The sequence below is a fragment of the Anabrus simplex genome, chromosome 2, assembly GCF_040414725.1.
Source record: "Anabrus simplex isolate iqAnaSimp1 chromosome 2, ASM4041472v1, whole genome shotgun sequence".
Classification (NCBI taxonomy): Eukaryota; Metazoa; Arthropoda; class Insecta; order Orthoptera; family Tettigoniidae; genus Anabrus; species Anabrus simplex.
This window is the reverse complement of record NC_090266.1, coordinates 953369192-953388891: the sequence shown is the minus strand read 5'-3', so window position 1 is coordinate 953388891 and position 19700 is coordinate 953369192. Positions and strand designations below refer to the sequence as shown.

At 48.6% G+C, this 19700-nt stretch overlaps 19 non-coding genes across 19 annotated transcripts; all 19 read right to left on the bottom strand.

Moving 5' to 3' along the window:
- Nucleotides 1–373: 373 nt before the first annotated feature.
- On the bottom strand, nt 374–446 carry TRNAF-GAA (transfer RNA phenylalanine (anticodon GAA)). Its single transcript has one exon. It is a non-coding gene; the product is annotated as a tRNA-Phe (tRNA).
- Nucleotides 447–1415: 969 nt separating this feature from the next.
- Nucleotides 1416–1488, bottom strand: TRNAF-GAA (transfer RNA phenylalanine (anticodon GAA)). The gene has a single exon. It is a non-coding gene; the product is annotated as a tRNA-Phe (tRNA).
- Nucleotides 1489–2443: 955 nt separating this feature from the next.
- TRNAF-GAA (transfer RNA phenylalanine (anticodon GAA)) lies at nt 2444–2516 on the bottom strand. The gene has a single exon. It is a non-coding gene; the product is annotated as a tRNA-Phe (tRNA).
- Nucleotides 2517–3484: 968 nt separating this feature from the next.
- TRNAF-GAA (transfer RNA phenylalanine (anticodon GAA)) lies at nt 3485–3557 on the bottom strand. Its single transcript has one exon. It is a non-coding gene; the product is annotated as a tRNA-Phe (tRNA).
- Nucleotides 3558–4521: 964 nt separating this feature from the next.
- TRNAF-GAA (transfer RNA phenylalanine (anticodon GAA)) lies at nt 4522–4594 on the bottom strand. The gene has a single exon. It is a non-coding gene; the product is annotated as a tRNA-Phe (tRNA).
- A 968-nt stretch (nt 4595–5562) lies between these two features.
- TRNAF-GAA (transfer RNA phenylalanine (anticodon GAA)) lies at nt 5563–5635 on the bottom strand. Its single transcript has one exon. It is a non-coding gene; the product is annotated as a tRNA-Phe (tRNA).
- A 958-nt stretch (nt 5636–6593) lies between these two features.
- TRNAF-GAA (transfer RNA phenylalanine (anticodon GAA)) lies at nt 6594–6666 on the bottom strand. The gene has a single exon. It is a non-coding gene; the product is annotated as a tRNA-Phe (tRNA).
- A 959-nt stretch (nt 6667–7625) lies between these two features.
- Nucleotides 7626–7698, bottom strand: TRNAF-GAA (transfer RNA phenylalanine (anticodon GAA)). The gene has a single exon. It is a non-coding gene; the product is annotated as a tRNA-Phe (tRNA).
- A 969-nt stretch (nt 7699–8667) lies between these two features.
- On the bottom strand, nt 8668–8740 carry TRNAF-GAA (transfer RNA phenylalanine (anticodon GAA)). The gene has a single exon. It is a non-coding gene; the product is annotated as a tRNA-Phe (tRNA).
- A 966-nt stretch (nt 8741–9706) lies between these two features.
- Nucleotides 9707–9779, bottom strand: TRNAF-GAA (transfer RNA phenylalanine (anticodon GAA)). The gene has a single exon. It is a non-coding gene; the product is annotated as a tRNA-Phe (tRNA).
- Nucleotides 9780–10663: 884 nt separating this feature from the next.
- On the bottom strand, nt 10664–10736 carry TRNAF-GAA (transfer RNA phenylalanine (anticodon GAA)). Its single transcript has one exon. It is a non-coding gene; the product is annotated as a tRNA-Phe (tRNA).
- A 969-nt stretch (nt 10737–11705) lies between these two features.
- Nucleotides 11706–11778, bottom strand: TRNAF-GAA (transfer RNA phenylalanine (anticodon GAA)). Its single transcript has one exon. It is a non-coding gene; the product is annotated as a tRNA-Phe (tRNA).
- Nucleotides 11779–12746: 968 nt separating this feature from the next.
- On the bottom strand, nt 12747–12819 carry TRNAF-GAA (transfer RNA phenylalanine (anticodon GAA)). Its single transcript has one exon. It is a non-coding gene; the product is annotated as a tRNA-Phe (tRNA).
- A 967-nt stretch (nt 12820–13786) lies between these two features.
- On the bottom strand, nt 13787–13859 carry TRNAF-GAA (transfer RNA phenylalanine (anticodon GAA)). The gene has a single exon. It is a non-coding gene; the product is annotated as a tRNA-Phe (tRNA).
- Nucleotides 13860–14812: 953 nt separating this feature from the next.
- On the bottom strand, nt 14813–14885 carry TRNAF-GAA (transfer RNA phenylalanine (anticodon GAA)). The gene has a single exon. It is a non-coding gene; the product is annotated as a tRNA-Phe (tRNA).
- Nucleotides 14886–15853: 968 nt separating this feature from the next.
- On the bottom strand, nt 15854–15926 carry TRNAF-GAA (transfer RNA phenylalanine (anticodon GAA)). Its single transcript has one exon. It is a non-coding gene; the product is annotated as a tRNA-Phe (tRNA).
- Nucleotides 15927–16895: 969 nt separating this feature from the next.
- On the bottom strand, nt 16896–16968 carry TRNAF-GAA (transfer RNA phenylalanine (anticodon GAA)). The gene has a single exon. It is a non-coding gene; the product is annotated as a tRNA-Phe (tRNA).
- Nucleotides 16969–17916: 948 nt separating this feature from the next.
- TRNAF-GAA (transfer RNA phenylalanine (anticodon GAA)) lies at nt 17917–17989 on the bottom strand. The gene has a single exon. It is a non-coding gene; the product is annotated as a tRNA-Phe (tRNA).
- Nucleotides 17990–18958: 969 nt separating this feature from the next.
- TRNAF-GAA (transfer RNA phenylalanine (anticodon GAA)) lies at nt 18959–19031 on the bottom strand. The gene has a single exon. It is a non-coding gene; the product is annotated as a tRNA-Phe (tRNA).
- Between the last annotated feature and the right edge of the window lie 669 nt (nt 19032–19700).

Genomic DNA, 19700 nt, shown 5'->3' with positions numbered 1-19700 from the left:
CCTCATCAATATCTCCTGTATGTGTCCTTGGAGGACCCTCCACTAATTTCTCCTGAACTTGCTTATCTACCAGTTTCCACTCTCTAATTCTCCTTTCTCTTCTTCTACATGGCATTTTCCCCACTTTACTCCGGTTAGCACATAATGGGGATTTGGTTCATTTCTAAGGCCGGATGCCTTTGATGATTCTAACCCTATATGGAAGGATGTATTCACTACGATTATTGCGTTTTACTGTGGTGGTTGGTAGTGAGCTGTGTTGTATGTCTACGAAGCCATATTCCCAAGAGGAGAATATCTTTCACCTGAAACTCCAACCAAATTACAGGCGTAGACTGTGAATTGTATACATTAAGAGCAGACTGAAAAACATTGCCGAAACCCGGGATCGAACCAGGGACCTTTAGATCTTCAGTCTAACGCTCTCCCAACTGAGCTACTTTGGCTACAGGCGTAATCCCAACTGATAGTTGTAATATTTACAGATTTGAAGAATGCTTACGGCTATTGAAGCATGGGGAGGTGTTTCGCTAGCCAAGTCAGTGACGTAATCGTTGAGACGGTAGAGATGGGACTGCAGTAGCGTAACCAGGATTTCAGTGTATAGCGAGAGGGGGCGGGGGGACATTAACGTAGGTCTTCATCTAGAATATTTTTCTTTCTTTCTTAATCTGTTTACCCTCCAGGGTCGGTTTTTCCCTCGGACTCAGCGAGAGATCCTACCTCTACCGCCTCAAGGGCAGTGTCCTGGAGCTTCAGACTCTGGGTCGGGGATACAAATGGGGAGGATGACCAGTACCTCGCCCAGGCGGCATCACCTGCTATGCTGAACAGGGGACTTGTGGGGGGATGGGAAGATTGGAAGGGAAGTGGGAAGGAATCGGCCGTGGCCTTAAGTTAGGTACCATCTCGGGTGCCTAGAATCGAGCCCGGGCCTCCGGCGGTGGCAGCCAATCACACTAACCACTACACCACAGAGGCGGACGTTGTGCTCTTTCTACGCTGCAAATAAATGCAGTCAAATTCTGCCATTCCTCATCAATATCTCCTGTATGTGTCCTTGGAACAGTATTGGACCCTCCACTAATTTCTCCTGAACTTGCTTATCTACCAGTTTCCACTCTCTAATTCTCCTTTCTGTTCTTCTCCATGCCATTTTCCCCCCTATACTCAGGTTAGCACATAATGGGGATTTGGTTCATTTCTAAGGCCGGATGCCTTTGATGATTCTAACCCTATGTGGAAGGATGTATTCACTACGATTATTGCGTTTTACTGTGGTGGTTGGTAGTGAGCTGTGTTGTATGTCTACGAAGCCATATTCCCAAGAGGAGAATATCTTTCACCTGAAACTCCAACCAAATTACAGGCGTAGACTGTGAATTGTATACATTAAGAGCAGACTGACAAAACATTGCCGAAACCCGGGATCGAACCAGGGACCTTTAGATCTTCAGTCTAACGCTCTCCCAACTGAGCTACTTCGGCTACAGGCGTAATCCCAACTGATAGTTGTAATATTTACAGATTTGAAGAATGCTTACGGCTATTGAAGCATGGGGAAGTGTTTCGCTAGCCAAGTCGGTGACGTAATCGTTGAGACGGTAGAGATGGGACTGCAGTAGCGTAACCAGGATTTCAGTGTGGAGCGAGATGGGGCGGGGGGACATTAACGTAGGTCTTCATCTAGAATATTTTTCTTTCTTTCTTAATCTGTTTACCCTCCAGGGTCGGTTTTTCCCTCGGACTCAGCGAGGGATCCTACCTCTACCGCCTCAAGGGCAGTGTCCTGGAGCTTCAGACTCTGGGTCGGGGATACAACAGGGGAGGATGACCAGCACCTCGCCCAGGCGGCCTCACCTGCTATGCTGAACAGGGGCCTTGCGGGGGGATGGGAAGATTGGAAGGGAAGAGGGAAGGAATCGGCCGTGGCCTTAAGTTAGGTACCATCTCGGGTGACTAGAATCGAGCCCGGGCCTCCGGCTGTGGCAGCCAATCACACTAACCACTACACCACAGAGGCGGACGTTGTGCTCTTTCTACGCTGCAAATAAATGCAGTCAAATTCTGCCATTCCTCATCAATATCTCCTGTATGTGTCCTTGGAACTGTATTGGACCCTCCAGTAATTTCTCCTGAACTTGCTTATCTACCAGTTTCCACTCTCTAATTCTCCTTTCTCTTCTTCTCCATGGCATGTTCCCCCCTTTACTCAGGTTAGCACATAATGGGGATTTGGTTCATTTCTAAGGCCGGATGCCTTTGATGATTTTAATCCTATGTGGAAGGATGTATTCACTACGATTATTGCGTTTTACTGTGGAGGTTGGTAGTGAGCTGTGTTGTATGTCTACGAAGCCATATTCCCAAGAGGAGAATATCTTTCACCAAATTACAGGCGTAGACTGTGAATTGTATACATTAAGAGCAGACTGAAAAACATTGCCGAAACCCGGGATCGAACCAGGGACCTTTAGATCTTCAGTCTAACGCTCTCCCAACTGAGCTACTTCGGCTACAGGCGTAATCCCAACTGATAGTTGTAATATTTACAGATTTGAAGAATGCTTACGGCTATTGAAGCATGGGGAGGTGTTTCGCTAGCCAAGTCGGTGACGTAATCGTTGAGACGGTAGAGATGGGACTGCAGTAGCGTAACCAGGATTTCAGTGTGGAGCGGGAGGGGGCGGGGGGACATTAACGTAGGTCTTCATCTAGAATATTTTTCTTCCTTTCTTAATCTGTTTACCCTCCAGGGTCGGTTTTTCCCTCGGACTCAGCGAGGGATCCTATCTCTACCGCCTCAAGGGCAGTGTCCTGGAGCTTCAGACTCTGGGTCGGGGATACAACCGGGGAGGATGACCAGTACCTCGCCCAGGCGGCCTCACCTGCTATGCTGAACAGGGGCCTTGCGGGGGGATGGGAAGATTGGAAGGGAAGAGGGAAGGAATCGGCCGTGGCCTTAAGTTAGGTACCATCTCGGGTGCCTAGAATCGAGCCCGGGCCTCCGGCGGTGGCAGCCAATCACACTAAACACTACACCACAGCGGCGGACGTTGTGCTCTTTCTACGCTGCAAATAAATGCAGTCAAATTCTGCCATTCCTCATCAATATCTCCTGTATGTGTCCTTGGAACAGTATTGGACCCTCCACTAATTTCTCCTGAACTTGCATATCTACCAGTTTCCACTCTCTGATTCTCCTTTCTCTTCTTCTCCATGGCATTTTCTCCACTTTACTCAGGTTAGCACATAATGGGGATTTGGTTCATTTCTAAGGCCGGATGCCTTTGATGATTCTAACCCTATGTGGAAGGATGTATTCACTACGATTATTGCGTTTTAATGTGGTGGTTGGTAGTGAGCTGTGTTGTATGTCTACGAAGCCATATTCCCAAGAGGAGAATATCTTTCACCTGAAACTCCAACCAAATTACAGGCGTAGACTGTGAATTGTATACATTAAGAGCAGACTGAAAAACATTGCCGAAACCCGCGATCGAACCAGGGACCTTTAGATCTTCAGTCTAACACTCTCCCAACTGAGCTACTTCGGCTACAGGCGTAATCCCAACTGATAGTTGTAATATTTACAGATTTGAAGAATGCTTACGGCTATTGAAGCATGGGGAGGTGTTTCGCTAGCCAAGTCGGTGACGTAATCGTTGAGACGGTAGAGAATATCAGTAGCGTAACCAGGATATCAGTGTGGAGCGGGAGGGGGCGGGGGGACATTAACGTAGGTCTTCATCTAGAATATTTTTCTTTCTTTCTTAAGGAGTTTACCCTCCAGGGTCGGTTTTTCCCTCGGACTCAGCGAGGTATCCTACCTCTACCGCCTCAAGGGCAGTGTCCTGGAGCTTCAGACTCTGGGTCGGGGATACAACTGGGGAGGATGACCAGCACCTCGCCCAGGAGGCCTCACCTGCTATGCTGAACAGGGGCCTTGCGGGGGGATGGGAAGATTGGAAGGGAAGAGGGAAGGAATCGGCCGTGGCCTTAAGTTAGGTACCATCTCGGGTGCATAGAATCGAGCCCGGGTCTCTGGCGGTGGCAGCCAATCACACTAACCACTACACCATAGAGGCGGACGTTGTGCTCTTTCTACGCTGCAAATAAATGCAGCCAAATTCTGCCATTCCTCATCAATATCTCCTGTATGTGTCCTTGGAACAGTATTGGACCCTCCACTAATTTCTCCTGAACTTGCATATCTAACAGTTTCCACTCTCTAATTCTCCTTTCTCTTCTTCTCCATGGCATTTTCCCCACTTTACTCAGGTTAGCACATAATGGGGATTTGGTTCATTTCTAAGGCCGGATGCCTTTGATGATTCTAACCATATATGGAAGAATGTATTCACTACGATTATTGCGTTTTACTGTGGTGGTTGGTAGTGAGCTGTGTTGTATGTCTACGAAGCCATATTCCCAAGAGGAGAATATCTTTCACCTGAAACTCCAACCAAATTACAGGCGTAGACTGTGAATTGTATACATTAAGAGCAGACTGAAAAACATTGCCGAAACCCGGGATCGAACCAGGGACCTTTAGATCTTCAGTCTAACGCTCTCCCAACTGAACTACTTCGGCTACAGGCGTAATCCCAACTGATAGTTGTAATATTTACAGATTTGAAGAATGCTTACGGCTATTGAAGCATGGGGAGGTGTTTCGCTAGCCAAGTCAGTGACGTAATCGTTGAGACGGTAGAGATGGGACTGCAGTAGCGTAACCAGGATTTCAGTGTGGAGCGAGAGGGGGCGGGGGGACATTAACGTAGGTCTTCATCTAGAATATATTTCTTTCTTTCTTAATCTGTTTACCCTCCAGGGTCGGTTTTTCCCTCGGACTCAGCGAGGGATCCTACCTCTACCGCCTCAAGGGCAGTGTCCTGGAGCTTCAGACTCTGGGTCGGGGATACAACTGGGTAGGATGACCAGTACCTCGCCCAGGCGGCCTCACCTGCTATGCTGAACAATGGACTTGTGGGGGGATGGGAAGATTGGAAGGGAAGAGGGAAGGAATCGGCCGTGGCCTTAAGTTAGGTACCATCTCGGGTGCCTAGAATCGAGCCCGGGCATCCGGCGGTGGCAGCCAATCACACTAACCACTACACCGCAGAGGCGGACGTTGTGCTCTTTCTACGCTGCAAATAAATGCAGTCAAATTCTGCCATTCCTCATCAATATCTCCTGTATGTGTCCTTGGAACAGTATTGGACCCTCCACTAATTTCTCCTGAACTTGCTTATCTACCAGTTTCCACTCTCTAATTCTCCTTTCTCTTCTTCTCCATGGCATTTTCCCCCCTTTACTCAGGTTAGCACATAATGGGGATTTGGTTCATTTCTAAGGGCGGATGCCTTTGATGATTCTAACCCTATGTGGAAGGATGTATTCACTACGATTATTGCGTTTTACTGTGGTGGTTGGTAGTGAGCTGTGTTGTATGTCTACGAAGCCATATTCCCAAGAGGAGAATATCTTTCACCTGAAACTCCAACCAAATTACAGGCGTAGACTGTGAATTGTATACATTAAGAGCAGACTGAAAAACATTGCCGAAACCCGGGATCGAACCAGGGACCTTTCGATCTTCAGTCTAACGCTCTCCCAACTGAGCTACTTCGGCTACAGGCGTAATCCCAACTGATAGTTGTAATATTTACAGATTTGAAGAATGCTTACGGCTATTGAAGCATGGAGAGGTGTTTCGCTAGCCAAGTCGGTGACGTAATCTTTGAGACGGTAGAGAAGGGACTGCTGTAGCGTAAACAGGATTTCAGTGTGTAGCGGGAGGGGGCGGGGGACATTAACGTAGGTCTTCATCTAGAATATTTTTCTTCGTTTTTAATCTGTTTACTCCCCAGGGTCGGTTTTTCCCTCGGACTCAGCGAGGGATCCTACCTCTACCGCCTCAAGGGCAGTGTCCTGGAGCTTCAGACTCTGGGTCGGGGATACAACCGGGGAGGATGACCAGTACCTCGCCCAGGCGGCCTCACCTGCTATGCTGAACAGGGGCCTTGCGGGGGGATGGGAAGATTGGAAGGGAAGAGGGAAGGAATCGGCCGTGGCCTTAAGTTAGGTACCATCTCGGGTGCCTAGAATCGAGCCCGGGCCTCCGGCGGTGGCAGCCAATCACACTAAACACTACACCACAGCGGCGGACGTTGTGCTCTTTCTACGCTGCAAATAAATGCAGTCAAATTCTGCCATTCCTCATCAATATCTCCTGTATGTGTCCTTGGAGGACCCTCCACTAATTTCTCCTGAACTTGCTTATCTACCAGTTTCCACTCTCTAATTCTCCTTTCTCTTCTTCTCCATGGCATTTTCCCAACTTTACTCCGGTTAGCACATAATGGGTGTTTGGTTCGTTTCTAAGGCCGGATGCCTTTGATGATTCTAACCCTATGTGGAAGGATGTATTCACTACGATTATTGCGTTTTAATGTGGTGGTTGGTAGTGAGCTGTGTTGTATGTCTACGAAGCCATATTCCCAAGAGGAGAATATCTTTCACCTGAAACTCCAACCAAATTACAGGCGTAGACTGTGAATTGTATACATTAAGAGCAGACTGAAAAACATTGCCGAAACCCGCGATCGAACCAGGGACCTTTAGATCTTCAGTCTAACACTCTCCCAACTGAGCTACGTCGGCTACAGGCGTAATCCCAACTGATAGTTGTAATATTTACAGATTTGAAGAATGCTTACGGTTATTGAAGCATGGGGAGGTGTTTCGCTAGCCAAGTCGGTGACGTAATCGTTGAGACGGTAGAGAATATCAGTAGCGTAACCAGGATTTCAGTGTGGAGCGGGGGGGGGGGGCTGGGGGACATTAACGTAGGTCTTCATCTAGAATATTTTTCTTTATTTCTTAATCTGTTTACCCTCCAGGGTCGGTTTTTCCCTCGGACTCAGCGAGGGATCCTACCTCTACCGCCTCACGGGCAGTGTCCTGGAGCTTCAGACTCTGGGTCGGGGATACAACTGGGGAGGATGACCAGCACCTCGCCCAGGCGGCCTCACCTGCTATGTTGAACAGGGGCCTTGCGGGGGGATGGGAAGATTGGAAGGGAAGAGGGAAGGAATCGGCCGTGGCCTTAAGTTAGGTACCATCTCGGGTGCCTAGAATCGAGCCCGGGCCTCCGGCGGTGGCAGCCAATCACACTAACCACTACACCACAGAGGTGGACGTTGTGCTCTTTCTACGCTGCAAATAAATGCAGTCAAATTCTGCCATTCCTCATCAATATCTCCTGTATGTGTCCTTGGAGGACCCTCCACTAATTTCTCCTGAACTTGCTTATCTACCAGTTTCCACTCTCTAATTCTCCTTTCTCTTCTTCTACATGGCATTTTCCCCACTTTACTCCGGTTAGCACATAATGGGGATTTGGTTCATTTCTAAGGCCGGATGCCTTTGATGATTCTAACCCTATATGGAAGGATGTATTCACTACGATTATTGCGTTTTACTGTGGTGGTTGGTAGTGAGCTGTGTTGTATGTCTACGAAGCCATATTCCCAAGAGGAGAATATCTTTCACCTGAAACTCCAACCAAATTACAGGCGTAGACTGTGAATTGTATACATTAAGAGCAGACTGAAAAACATTGCCGAAACCCGGGATCGAACCAGGGACCTTTAGATCTTCAGTCTAACGCTCTCCCAACTGAGCTACTTTGGCTACAGGCGTAATCCCAACTGATAGTTGTAATATTTACAGATTTGAAGAATGCTTACGGCTATTGAAGCATGGGGAGGTGTTTCGCTAGCCAAGTCAGTGACGTAATCGTTGAGACGGTAGAGATGGGACTGCAGTAGCGTAACCAGGATTTCAGTGTATAGCGAGAGGGGGCGGGGGGACATTAACGTAGGTCTTCATCTAGAATATTTTTCTTTCTTTCTTAATCTGTTTACCCTCCAGGGTCGGTTTTTCCCTCGGACTCAGCGAGAGATCCTACCTCTACCGCCTCAAGGGCAGTGTCCTGGAGCTTCAGACTCTGGGTCGGGGATACAACAGGGGAGGATGACCAGTACCTCGCCCAGGCGGCATCACCTGCTATGCTGAACAGGGGACTTGTGGGGGGATGGGAAGATTGGAAGGGAAGTGGGAAGGAATCGGCCGTGGCCTTAAGTTAGGTACCATCTCGGGTGCCTAGAATCGAGCCCGGGCCTCCGGCGGTGGCAGCCAATCACACTAACCACTACACCACAGAGGCGGACGTTGTGCTCTTTCTACGCTGCAAATAAATGCAGTCAAATTCTGCCATTCCTCATCAATATCTCCTGTATGTGTCCTTGGAACAGTATTGGACCCTCCACTAATTTCTCCTGAACTTGCTTATCTACCAGTTTCCACTCTCTAATTCTCCTTTCTGTTCTTCTCCATGCCATTTTCCCCCCTATACTCAGGTTAGCACATAATGGGGATTTGGTTCATTTCTAAGGCCGGATGCCTTTGATGATTCTAACCCTATGTGGAAGGATGTATTCACTACGATTATTGCGTTTTACTGTGGTGGTTGGTAGTGAGCTGTGTTGTATGTCTACGAAGCCATATTCCCAAGAGGAGAATATCTTTCACCTGAAACTCCAACCAAATTACAGGCGTAGACTGTGAATTGTATACATTAAGAGCAGACTGACAAAACATTGCCGAAACCCGGGATCGAACCAGGGACCTTTAGATCTTCAGTCTAACGCTCTCCCAACTGAGCTACTTCGGCTACAGGCGTAATCCCAACTGATAGTTGTAATATTTACAGATTTGAAGAATGCTTACGGCTATTGAAGCATGGGGAGGTGTTTCGCTAGCCAAGTCGGTGACGTAATCGTTGAGACGGAAGAGAAGGGACTGCTGTAGCGTAAACAGGATTTCAGTGTGGAGCGGGAGGGGGCGGGGGGACATTAACGTAGGTCTTCATCTAGAATATTTTTCTTCCTTTTTAATCTGTTTACTCTCCAGGGTCGGTTTTTCCCTCGGACTCAGCGAGGGATCCTACCTCTACCGCCTCAAGGGCAGTGTCCTGGATCTTCAGACTCTGGGTCGGGGATACAACCGGGGAGGATGACCAGTACCTCGCCCAGGCGGCCTCACCTGCTATGCTGAACAGGGGCCTTGCGGGGGGATGGGAAGATTGGAAGGGAAGAGGGAAGGAATCGGCCGTGGCCTTAAGTTAGGTACCATCTCCGGTGCCTAGAATCGAGCCCGGGCCTCCGGCGGTGGCAGCCAATCACACTAAACACTACACCACAGCGGCGGACGTTGTGCTCTTTCTACGCTGCAAATAAATGCAGTCAAATTCTGCCATTCCTCATCAATATCTCCTGTATGTGTCCTTGGAACAGTATTGGACCCTCCACTAATTTCTCCTGAACTTGCATATCTAACAGTTTCCACTCTCTAATTCTCCTTTCTCTTCTTCTCCATGGCATTTTCCCCACTTTACTCAGGTTAGCACATAATGGGGATTTGGTTCATTTCTAAGGCCGGATGCCTTTGATGATTCTAACCCTATATGGAAGGATGTATTCACTACGATTATTGCGTTTTACTGCGGTGGTTGGTAGTGAGCTGTGTTGTATGTCTACGAAGCCATATTCCCAAGAGGAGAATATCTTTCACCTGAAACTCCAACCAAATTACAGGCGTAGACTGTGAATTGTACACATTAAGAGCAGACGGAAAAGATTGCCGAAACCCGGGATCGAACCAGGGACCTTTAGATCTTCAGTCTAACGCTCTCCCAACTGAGCTACTTCGGCTACAGGCGTAATCCCAACTGATAGTTGTAATATTTACAGATTTGAAGAATGCTTACGGCTATTGAAGCACGGGGAAGTGTTTCGCTAGCCAAGTCGGTGACGTAATCGTTGAGACGGTAGAGATGGGACTGCAGTAGCGTAACCAGGATTTCAGTGTGGAGCGAGAGGGGGCGGGGGGACATTAACGTAGGTCTTCATCTGGAATATTTTTCTTTCTTTCTTAATCTGTTTACCCTCCAGGGTCGGATTTTCCCTCGGACTCAGCGAGGGACCTACCTCTACCGCCTCAAGGGCAGTGTCCTGGAGCTTCAGACTCTGGGTCGGGGATACAACTGGGGAGGATGACCAGTACCTCGTCCAGGCGGCCTCACCTGCTATGCTGAACAGGGGCCTTGTGGGGGGAAGGGCCAATGGGTGGCAGCCAATCACACTAACCACTACACCACAGAGGCGGACGTTGTGCTCTTTCTACGCTGCAAATAAATGCAGTCAAATTCTGCCATTCCTCATCAATATCTCCTGTATGTGTCCTTGGAACAGTATTGGACCCTCCACTAATTTCTCCTGAACTTGCTTATCTACCAGTTTCCACGCTCCAATTCTCCTTTCTCTTCTTCTCCATGGCATTTTGCCCACTTTACTAAGGTTAGCACATAATGGGGATTTGGATCATTTCTAAGGCCGGATGCCTTTGATGATTCTAACCCTATGTGTAAGGATGTATTCACTACGATTATTGCGTTTTACTGTGGTGGTTGGTAGTGAGCTGTGTTGTATGTCTACGAAGCCATATTCCCGAGAGGAGAATATCTTTCACCTGAAACTCCAACCAAATTACAGGCGTAGACTGTGAATTGTGTATATTAAGAGCAGACCGAAAACATCGCCGAAACCCGGGATCGAACCAGGGACCTTTAGATCTTCAGTCTAACTATCTCCCAACTGAGCTACTTCGGCTACAGGCGTAATCCCAACTGATAGTTGTAATATTTACAGATTTGAAGAATGCTTACGGCTATTGAAGCATGGGGAGGTGTTTCGCTAGCCAAGTCGGTGACGTAATCGTTGAGACCGTAGAGATGGGACTGCAGTAGCGTAACAAGGATTTCAGTGTGGAGCGGGGGGGGGGGGGGGGGGCTGGGGGACATTAACGTAGGTCTTCATCTAGAATATTTTTCTTTATTTCTTAATCTGTTTACCCTCCAGGGTCGGTTTTTCCCTCGGACTCAGCGAGGGATCCTACCTCTACCGCCTCAAGGGCAGTGTCCTGGAGCTTCAGACTCTGGGTCGGGGATACAACTGGGGAGGATGACCAGCACCTCGCCTAGTCGGCCTCACCTGCTATGCTGAACAGGGGCCTTGCGGGGGGATGGGAAGATTGGAACGGAAGAGGGAAGGAATCGGCCGTGGCCTTAAGTTAGGTACCATCTCGGGTGCCTAGAATCGAGCCCGGGCCTCCGGCGGTGGCAGCCAATCACACTAACCACTACACCACAGAGGTGGACGTTGTGCTCTTTCTACGCTGCAAATAAATGCAGTCAAATTCTGCCATTCCTCATCAATATCTCCTGTATGTGTCCTTGGAGGACCCTCCACTAATTTCTCCTGAACTTGCATATCTACCAGTTTCCACTCTCTAATTCTCCTTTCTCTTCTTCTCCATGGCATTTTCCCCACTTTACTCAGGTTAGCACATAATGGGGATTTGGTTCATTTCTAAGGCCGGATGCCTTTGATGATTCTAACCCTATGTGGAAGGATGTATTCACTACGATTATTGCGTTTTAATGTGGTGGTTGGTAGTGAGCTGTGTTGTATGTCTACGAAGCCATATTCCCAAGAGGAGAATATCTTTCACCTGAAACTCCAACCAAATTACAGGCGTAGACTGTGAATTGTATACATTAAGAGCAGACTGAAAAACATTGCCGAAACCCGGGATCGAACCAGGGACCTTTAGATCTTCAGTCTAACGCTCTCCCAACTGAGCTACTTCGGCTACAGGCGTAATCCCAACTGATAGTTGTAATATTTACAGATTTGAAGAATGCTTACGGCTATTGAAGCATGGGGAGGTGCTTCGCTAGCCAAGTCGGTGACGTAATCGTTGCGACGGTAGAGATGGGACTGCAGTAGCGTAACCAGGATATCAGTGTGGAGCGGGAGGGGGCGGGGGGACATTAACGTAGGTCTTCATCTAGAATATTTTTCTTTCTTTCTTAAGCAGTTTACCCTCCAGGGTCGGTGTTTCCCTCGGACTCAGCGAGGGATCCTACCTCTACCGCCTCAAGGGCAGTGTCCTGGAGCTTCAGACTCTGGGTCGGGGATACAACTGGGGAGGATGACCAGCACCTCGCCCAGGAGGCCTCACCTGCTATGCTGAACAGGGGCCTTGCGGGGGGATGGGAAGATTGGAAGGGAAGCGGGAAGGAATCGGTCGTGGCCTTAAGTTAGGTACCATCTCGGGTGCATAGAATCGAGCCCGGGTCTCTGGCGGTGGCAGCCAATCACACTAACCACTACACCATAGAGGCGGACGTTGTGCTCTTTCTACGCTGCAAATAAATGCAGTCAAATTCTGCCATTCCTCATCAATATCTCCTGTATGTGTCCTTGGAACAGTATTGGACCCTCCACTAATTTCTCCTGAACTTGCATATCTAACAGTTTCCACTCTCTAATTCTCCTTTCTCTTCTTCTCCATGGCATTCTCCCCACTTTACTCAGGTTAGCACATAATGGGGATTTGGTTCATTTCTAAGGCCGGATGCCTTTGATGATTCTAACCCTATATGGAAGGATGTATTCACTAGGATTATTGCGTTTTACTGTGGTAGTTGGTAGTGAGCTGTGTTGTATGTCTACGAAGCCATATTCCCAAGAAGAGAATATCTTTCACCTGAAACTCCAACCAAATTACAGGCGTAGACTGTGAATTGTATACATTAAGAGCAGACTGAAAAACATTGCCGAAACCCGGGATCGAACCAGGGACCTTTAGATCTTCAGTCTAACGCTCTCCCAACTGAGCTACTTCGGCTACAGGCGTAATCCCGACAGATAGTTGTAATATTTACAGATTTGAAGAATGCTTACGGCTATTGAAGCATGGGGAGGTGTTTCGCTAGCCAAGTCGGTGACGTAATCGTTGAGACGGTAGAGATGGGACTGTAGTAGCGTAACCGGGATTTCAGTGTGGAGCGGGAGGGGGCGGGGGGACATTAACGTAGGTCCTCATCTAGAATATTTTTCTTCCTTTCTTAATCTGTTTACCCTCCAGGGTCGGTTTTTCCCTCGGACTCAGCGAGGGATCCTACCTCTAACGCCTCAAGGGCAGTGTCCTGGAGCTTCAGACTCTGGGTCGGGGATACAACAGGGGAGGATGACCAGTACCTCGCCGAGGCGGCCTCACCTGCTATGCTGAACAGGGGCCTTGTGAGGGTATGGGAAGATTGGAAGGGAAGAGGGAAGGAATCGGCCGTGGCCTTCAGTTAGGTACAATCTCGGGTGCCTAGAATCGAGCCCGGGCCTCCGGCGGTGGAGCCAATCACACTAACAACTACACCACAGAGGCGGACGTTGTGCTCTTTCTACGCTGCAAATAAATGCAGTCAAATTCTGCCATTCCTCATCAATATCTCCTGTGTGTGTCCTTGGAACAGTATTGGACCCTCCACTAATTTCTCCTGAACTTGCTTATCTACCAGTTTCCACTCTCTAATTCTCCTTGCTCTTCTTCCCCATGGCATTTTCCCCACTTTACTCAGGTTAGCACATAATGGGGATTTGGTTCATATCTAAGGCCGGATGCCTTTGATGATTCTAACCCTATGTGGAAGGATGTATTCACTACGATTATTGCGTTTTACTGTGGTGGTTGGTAGTGAGCTGTGTTGTATGTCTACGAAGCCATATTCCCAAGAGGAGAATATCTTTCACCTGAAACTCCAACCAAATTACAGGCGTAGACAGTGAATTGTATACATTAGGAGCAGACTGAAAAACATTGCCGAAACCCGGGATCGAACCAGGGACCTTTAGATCTTCAGTCTAACGCTCTCCCAACTGAGCTACTTCGGCTACAGGCGTAATCCCAACTGATAGTTGTAATATTTACAGATTTGAAGAATGCTTACGGCTGTTGAAGCACGGGGAATTGTTTCGCTAGCCAAGTCGGTGACGTAATCGTTGAGACGGTAGAGATGGGACTGCAGTAACGTAACCAGGATTTCAGTGTGGAGCGAGAGGGGGCGGGGGGACATTAACGTAGGTCTTCATCTAGAATATTTTTCTTCCTTTCTTAATCTGTTTACCCTCCAGGGTCGGTTTTTCCCTCGGACTCAGCGAGGGATCCTACCTCTAACGCCTCAAGGGCAGTGTCCTGGAGCTTCAGACTCTGGGTCGGGGATACAACAGGGGAGGATGACCAGTACCTCGCCCAGGCGGCCTCACCTGCTATGCTGAACAGGGGCCTTGTGAGGGTATGGGAAGATTGGAAGGGAAGAGGGAAGGAATCGGCCGTGGCCTTAAGTTAGGTACAATCTCGGGTGCCTAGAATCGAGCCCGGGCCTCCGGCGGTGGAGCCAATCACACTAACAACTACACCACAGAGGCGGACGTTGTGCTCTTTCTACGCTGCAAATAAATGCAGTCAAATTCTGCCATTCCTCATCAATATCTCCTGTGTGTGTCCTTGGAACAGTATTGGACCCTCCACTAATTTCTCCTGAACTTGCTTATCTACCAGTTTCCACTCTCTAATTCTCCTTGCTCTTCTTCCCCATGGCATTTTCCCCACTTTACTCAGGTTAGCACATAATGGGGATTTGGTTCATATCTAAGGCCGGATGCCTTTGATGATTCTAACCCTATGTGGAAGGATGTATTCACTACGATTATTGCGTTTTACTGTGGTGGTTGGTAGTGAGCTGTGTTGTATGTCTACGAAGCCATATTCCCAAGAGGAGAATATCTTTCACCAAATTACAGGCGTAGACTGTGAATTGTATACATTAAGAGCAGACGGAAAAGATTGCCGAAACCCGGGATCGAACCAGGGACCTTTAGATCTTCAGTCTAACGCTCTCCCAACTGAGCTACTTCGGCTACAGGCGTAATCCCAACTGATAGTTGTAATATTTACAGATTTGAAGAATGCTTACGGCTATTGAAGCATGGGGAGGTGTTTCGCTAGCCAAGTCGGTGACGTAATCGTTGAGACGGTAGAGATGGGACTGCAGTAGCGTAACCAGTATTTCAGTGTGGAGCGGGAGGGGGCGGGGGGACATTAACGTAGGTCTTCATCTAGAATATTTTTCTTCCTTTCTTAATCTGTTTACCCTCCAGGGTCGGTTTTTCCATCGGACTCAGCGAGGGATCCTACCTCTACCGCCTCAAGGGCAGTGTCCTGGAGCTTCAGACTCTGGGTCGGGGATACAACCGGGGAGGATGACCAGTACCTCGCCCAGGCGGCCTCACCTGCTATGCTGAACAGGGGCCTTGCGGGGGGATGGGAAGATTGGAAGGGAAGAGGGAAGGAATCGGCCGTGGCCTTAAGTTAGGTACCATCTCGGGTGCCTAGAATCGAGCCCGGGCCTCCGGCGGTGGCAGCCAATCACACTAAACACTACACCATAGAGGCGGAAGTTGTGCTCTTTCTACGCTGCAAATAAATGCAGTCAAATTCTGCCATTCCTCATCAATATCTCCTGTATGTGTCCTTGGAACAGTATTGGACCCTCCACTAATTTCTCCTGAACTTGCATATCTACCAGTTTCCACTCTCTAATTCTCCTTTCTCTTCTTCTCCATGGCATTTTCCCCACTTTACTCCGGTTAGCACATAATGGGTGTTTGGTTCATTTCTAAGGCCGGATGCCTTTGATGATTCTAACCCTATGTGGAAGGATGTATTCACTACGATTATTGCGTTTTACTGTGGTGGTTGGTAGTGAGCTGTGTTGTATGTCTACGAAGCCATATTCCCAAGAGGAAAATATCTTTCACCTCAACCTCCAACCAAATTACAGGCGTAGACTGTGAATTGTATACATTAAGAGCAGACTGAAAAACATTGCCGAAACCCGGGATCGAACCAGGGACCTTTAGATCTTCAGTCTAACGCTCTCCCAACTGAGCTACTTCGGCTACAGGCGTAATCCCAACTGATAGTTGTAATATTTACAGATTTGAAGAATGCTTACGGCTATTGAAGCATGGGGAGGTGTTTCGCTAGCCAAGTCAGTGACGTAATCGTTGAGACGGTAGAGATGGGACTGCAGTAGCGTAACCAGGATTTCAGTGTGGAGCGAGAGGGGGCGGGGGGACATTAACGTAGGTCTTCATCTAGAATATTTTTCTTTCTTTCTTAATCTGTTTACCCTCCAGGGTCGGTTTTTCCCTCGGACTCAGCGAGGGATCCTACCTCTACCGCCTCAAGGGCAGTGTCCTGGAGCTTCAGACTCTGGGTCGGGGATACAACTGGGGAGGATGACCAGCACCTCGCCCAGGCGGCCTCACCTGCTATGCTGAACAGGGGCCTTGCGGGGGGGATGGGAAGATTGGAAGGGAAGAGGGAAGGAATCGGCCGTGGCCTTAAGTTAGGTACCATCTCGGGTGCCTAGAATCGAGCCCGGGCCTCCGGCGGTGGCAGCCAATCACACTAACCACTACACCACAGAGGCGGACGTTGTGCTCTTTCTACGCTGCAAATAAATGCAGTCAAATTCTGCCCTTCCTCATCAATATCTCCTGTATGTGTCCTTGGAACAGTATTGGACCCTCCACTAATTTCTCCTGAACTTGCTTATCTACCAGTTTCCACGCTCCAATTCTCCTTTCTCTTCTTCTCCATGGCATTTTGCCCACTTTACTCAGGTTAGCACATAATGGGGATTTGGATCATTTCTAAGGCCGGATGCCTTTGATGATTCTAACCCTATGTGGAAGGATGTATTCACTACGATTATTGCGTTTTACTGTGGTGGTTGGTAGTGAGCTGTGTTGTATGTCTACGAAGCCATATTCCCAAGAGGAGAATATCTTTCACCTGAAACTCCAACCAAATTACAGGCGTAGACTGTGAATTGTGTACATTAAGAGCAGACTTAAAAACATCGCCGAAACCCGGGATCGAACCAGGGACCTTTAGATCTTCAGTCTAACGCTCTCCCAACTGAGCTACTTCGGCTACAGGCGTAATCCCAACTGATAGTTGTAATATTTACAGATTTGAAGAATGCTTACGGCTATTGAAGCATGGGGAGGTGTTTCGCTAGCCAAGTCGGTGACGTAATCGTTGATACGGTAGAGATGGGACTGCAGTAGCGTAACCAGGATTTCAGTGTGGAGCGAGAGGGGGCTGGGGGACATTAACGTAGGTCTTCATCTAGAATATTTTTCTTTCTTTCTTAATCTGTTTACCCTCCAGGGTCGGTTTTTCCCTCGGACTCAGCGAGGGATCCCACCTCTACCGCCTCAAGGGCAGTGTCCTGGAGCTTCAGACTCTGGGTCGGGGATACAACTGGGGAGGATGACCAGCACCTCGCCCAGGCGGCCTCACCTGCTATGCTGAACAGGGGCCTTGCGGGGGGGATGGGAAGATTGGAAGGGAAGAGGGAAGGATTCGGCCGTGGCCTTAAGTTAGGTACCATCTCGGGTGCCTAGAATCGAGCCCGGGCCTCCGGCGGTGGCAGCCAATCACACTAACCACTACACCACAGAGGTGGACGTTGTGCTCTTTCTATGCTGCAAATAAATGCAGTCAAATTCTGCCATTCCTCATCAATATCTCCTGTATGTGTCCTTGGAGGACCCTCCACTAATTTCTCCTGAACTTGCTTATCTACCAGTTTCCACTCTCTAATTCTCCTTTCTCTTCTTCTCCATGGCATTTTCCCCACTTTACTCAGGTTAGCACATAATGGGGATTTGGTTCATTTCTAAGGCCGGATGCCTTTGATGATTCTAACCCTATGTGGAAGGATGTATTCACTACGATTATTGCGTTTTACTGTGGTGGTTGGTAGTGAGCTGTGTTGTATGTCTACGAAGCCATATTCCCAAGAGGAGAATATCTTTCACCAAATTACAGGCGTAGACTGTGAATTGTATACATTAAGAGCAGACTGAAAAACATTGCCGAAACCCGGGATCGAACCAGGGACCTTTAGATCTTCAGTCTAACGCTCTCCCAACTGAGCTACTTCGGCTACAGGCGTAATCCCAACTGATAGTTGTAATATTTACAGATTTGAAGAATGCTTACGGCTATTGAAGCATGGGGAGGTGTTTCGCTAGCCAAGTCGGTGACGTAATCGTTGAGACGGTAGAGATGGGACTGCAGTAGCGTAACCAGGATTTCAGTGTGGAGCGGGAGGGGGGCGGGGGGACATTAACGTAGGTCTTCATCTAGAATATTTTTCTTCCTTTCTTAATCTGTTTACCCTCCAGGGTCGGTTTTTCCCTCGGACTCAGCGAGGGATCCTACCTCTACCGCCTCAAGGGCAGTGTCCTGGAGCTTCAGACTCTGGGTCGGGGATACAACCGGGGAGGATGACCAGTACCTCGCCCAGGCGGCCTCACCTGCTATGCTGAACAGGGGCCTTGCGGGGGGATGGGAAGATTGGAAGGGAAGAGGGAAGGAATCGGCCGTGGCCTTAAGTTAGGTACCATCTCGGGTGCCTAGAATCGAGCCCGGGCCTCCGGCGGTGGCAGCCAATCACACTAAACACTAGACCACAGCGGCGGACGTTGTGCTCTTTCTACGCTGCAAATAAATGCAGTCAAATTCTGCCATTCCTCATCAATATCTCCTGTATGTGTCCTTGGAACAGTATTGGACCCTCCACTAATTTCTCCTGAACTTGCATATCTACCAGTTTCCACTCTCTAATTCTCCTTTCTCTTCTTCTCCATGGCATTTTCTCCACTTTACTCAGGTTAGCACATAATGGGGATTTGGTTCATTTCTAAGGCCGGATGCCTTTGATGATTCTAACCCTATGTGGAAGGATGTATTCACTACGATTATTGCGTTTTAATGTGGTGGTTGGTAGTGAGCTGTGTTGTATGTCTACGAAGCCATATTCCCAAGAGGAGAATATCTTTCACCTGAAACTCCAACCAAATTACAGGCGTAGACTGTGAATTGTATACATTAAGAGCAGACTGAAAAACATTGCCGAAACCCGCGATCGAACCAGGGACCTTTAGATCTTCAGTCTAACACTCTCCCAACTGAGCTACTTCGGCTACAGGCGTAATCCCAACTGATAGTTGTAATATTTACAGATTTGAAGAATGCTTACGGCTATTGAAGCATGGGGAGGTGTTTCGCTAGCCAAGTCGGTGACGTAATCGTTGAGACGGTAGAGATGGGACTGCAGTAGCGTAACCAGGATATCAGTGTGGAGCGGGAGGGGGCGGGGGGACATTAACGTAGGTCTTCATCTAGAATATTTTTCTTTCTTTCTTAAGGAGTTTACCCTCCAGGGTCGGTTTTTCCCTCGGACTCAGCGAGGTATCCTACCTCTACCGCCTCAAGGGCAGTGTCCTGGAGCTTCAGACTCTGGGTCGGGGATACAACTGGGGAGGATGACCAGCACCTCGCCCAGGAGGCCTCACCTGCTATGCTGAACAGGGGCCTTGCGGGGGGATGTGAAGATTGGAAGGGAAGAGGGAAGGAATCGGCCGTGGCCTTAAGTTAGGTACCATCTCGGGTGCATAGAATCGAGCCCGGGTCTCTGGCGGTGGCAGCCAATCACACAAACCACTACACCATAGAGGCGGACGTTGTGCTCTTTCTACGCTGCAAATAAATGCAGTCAAATTCTGCCATTCCTCATCAATATCTCCTGTATGTGTCCTTGGAACAGTATTGGACCCTCCACTAATTTCTCCTGAACTTGCTTATCTACCAGT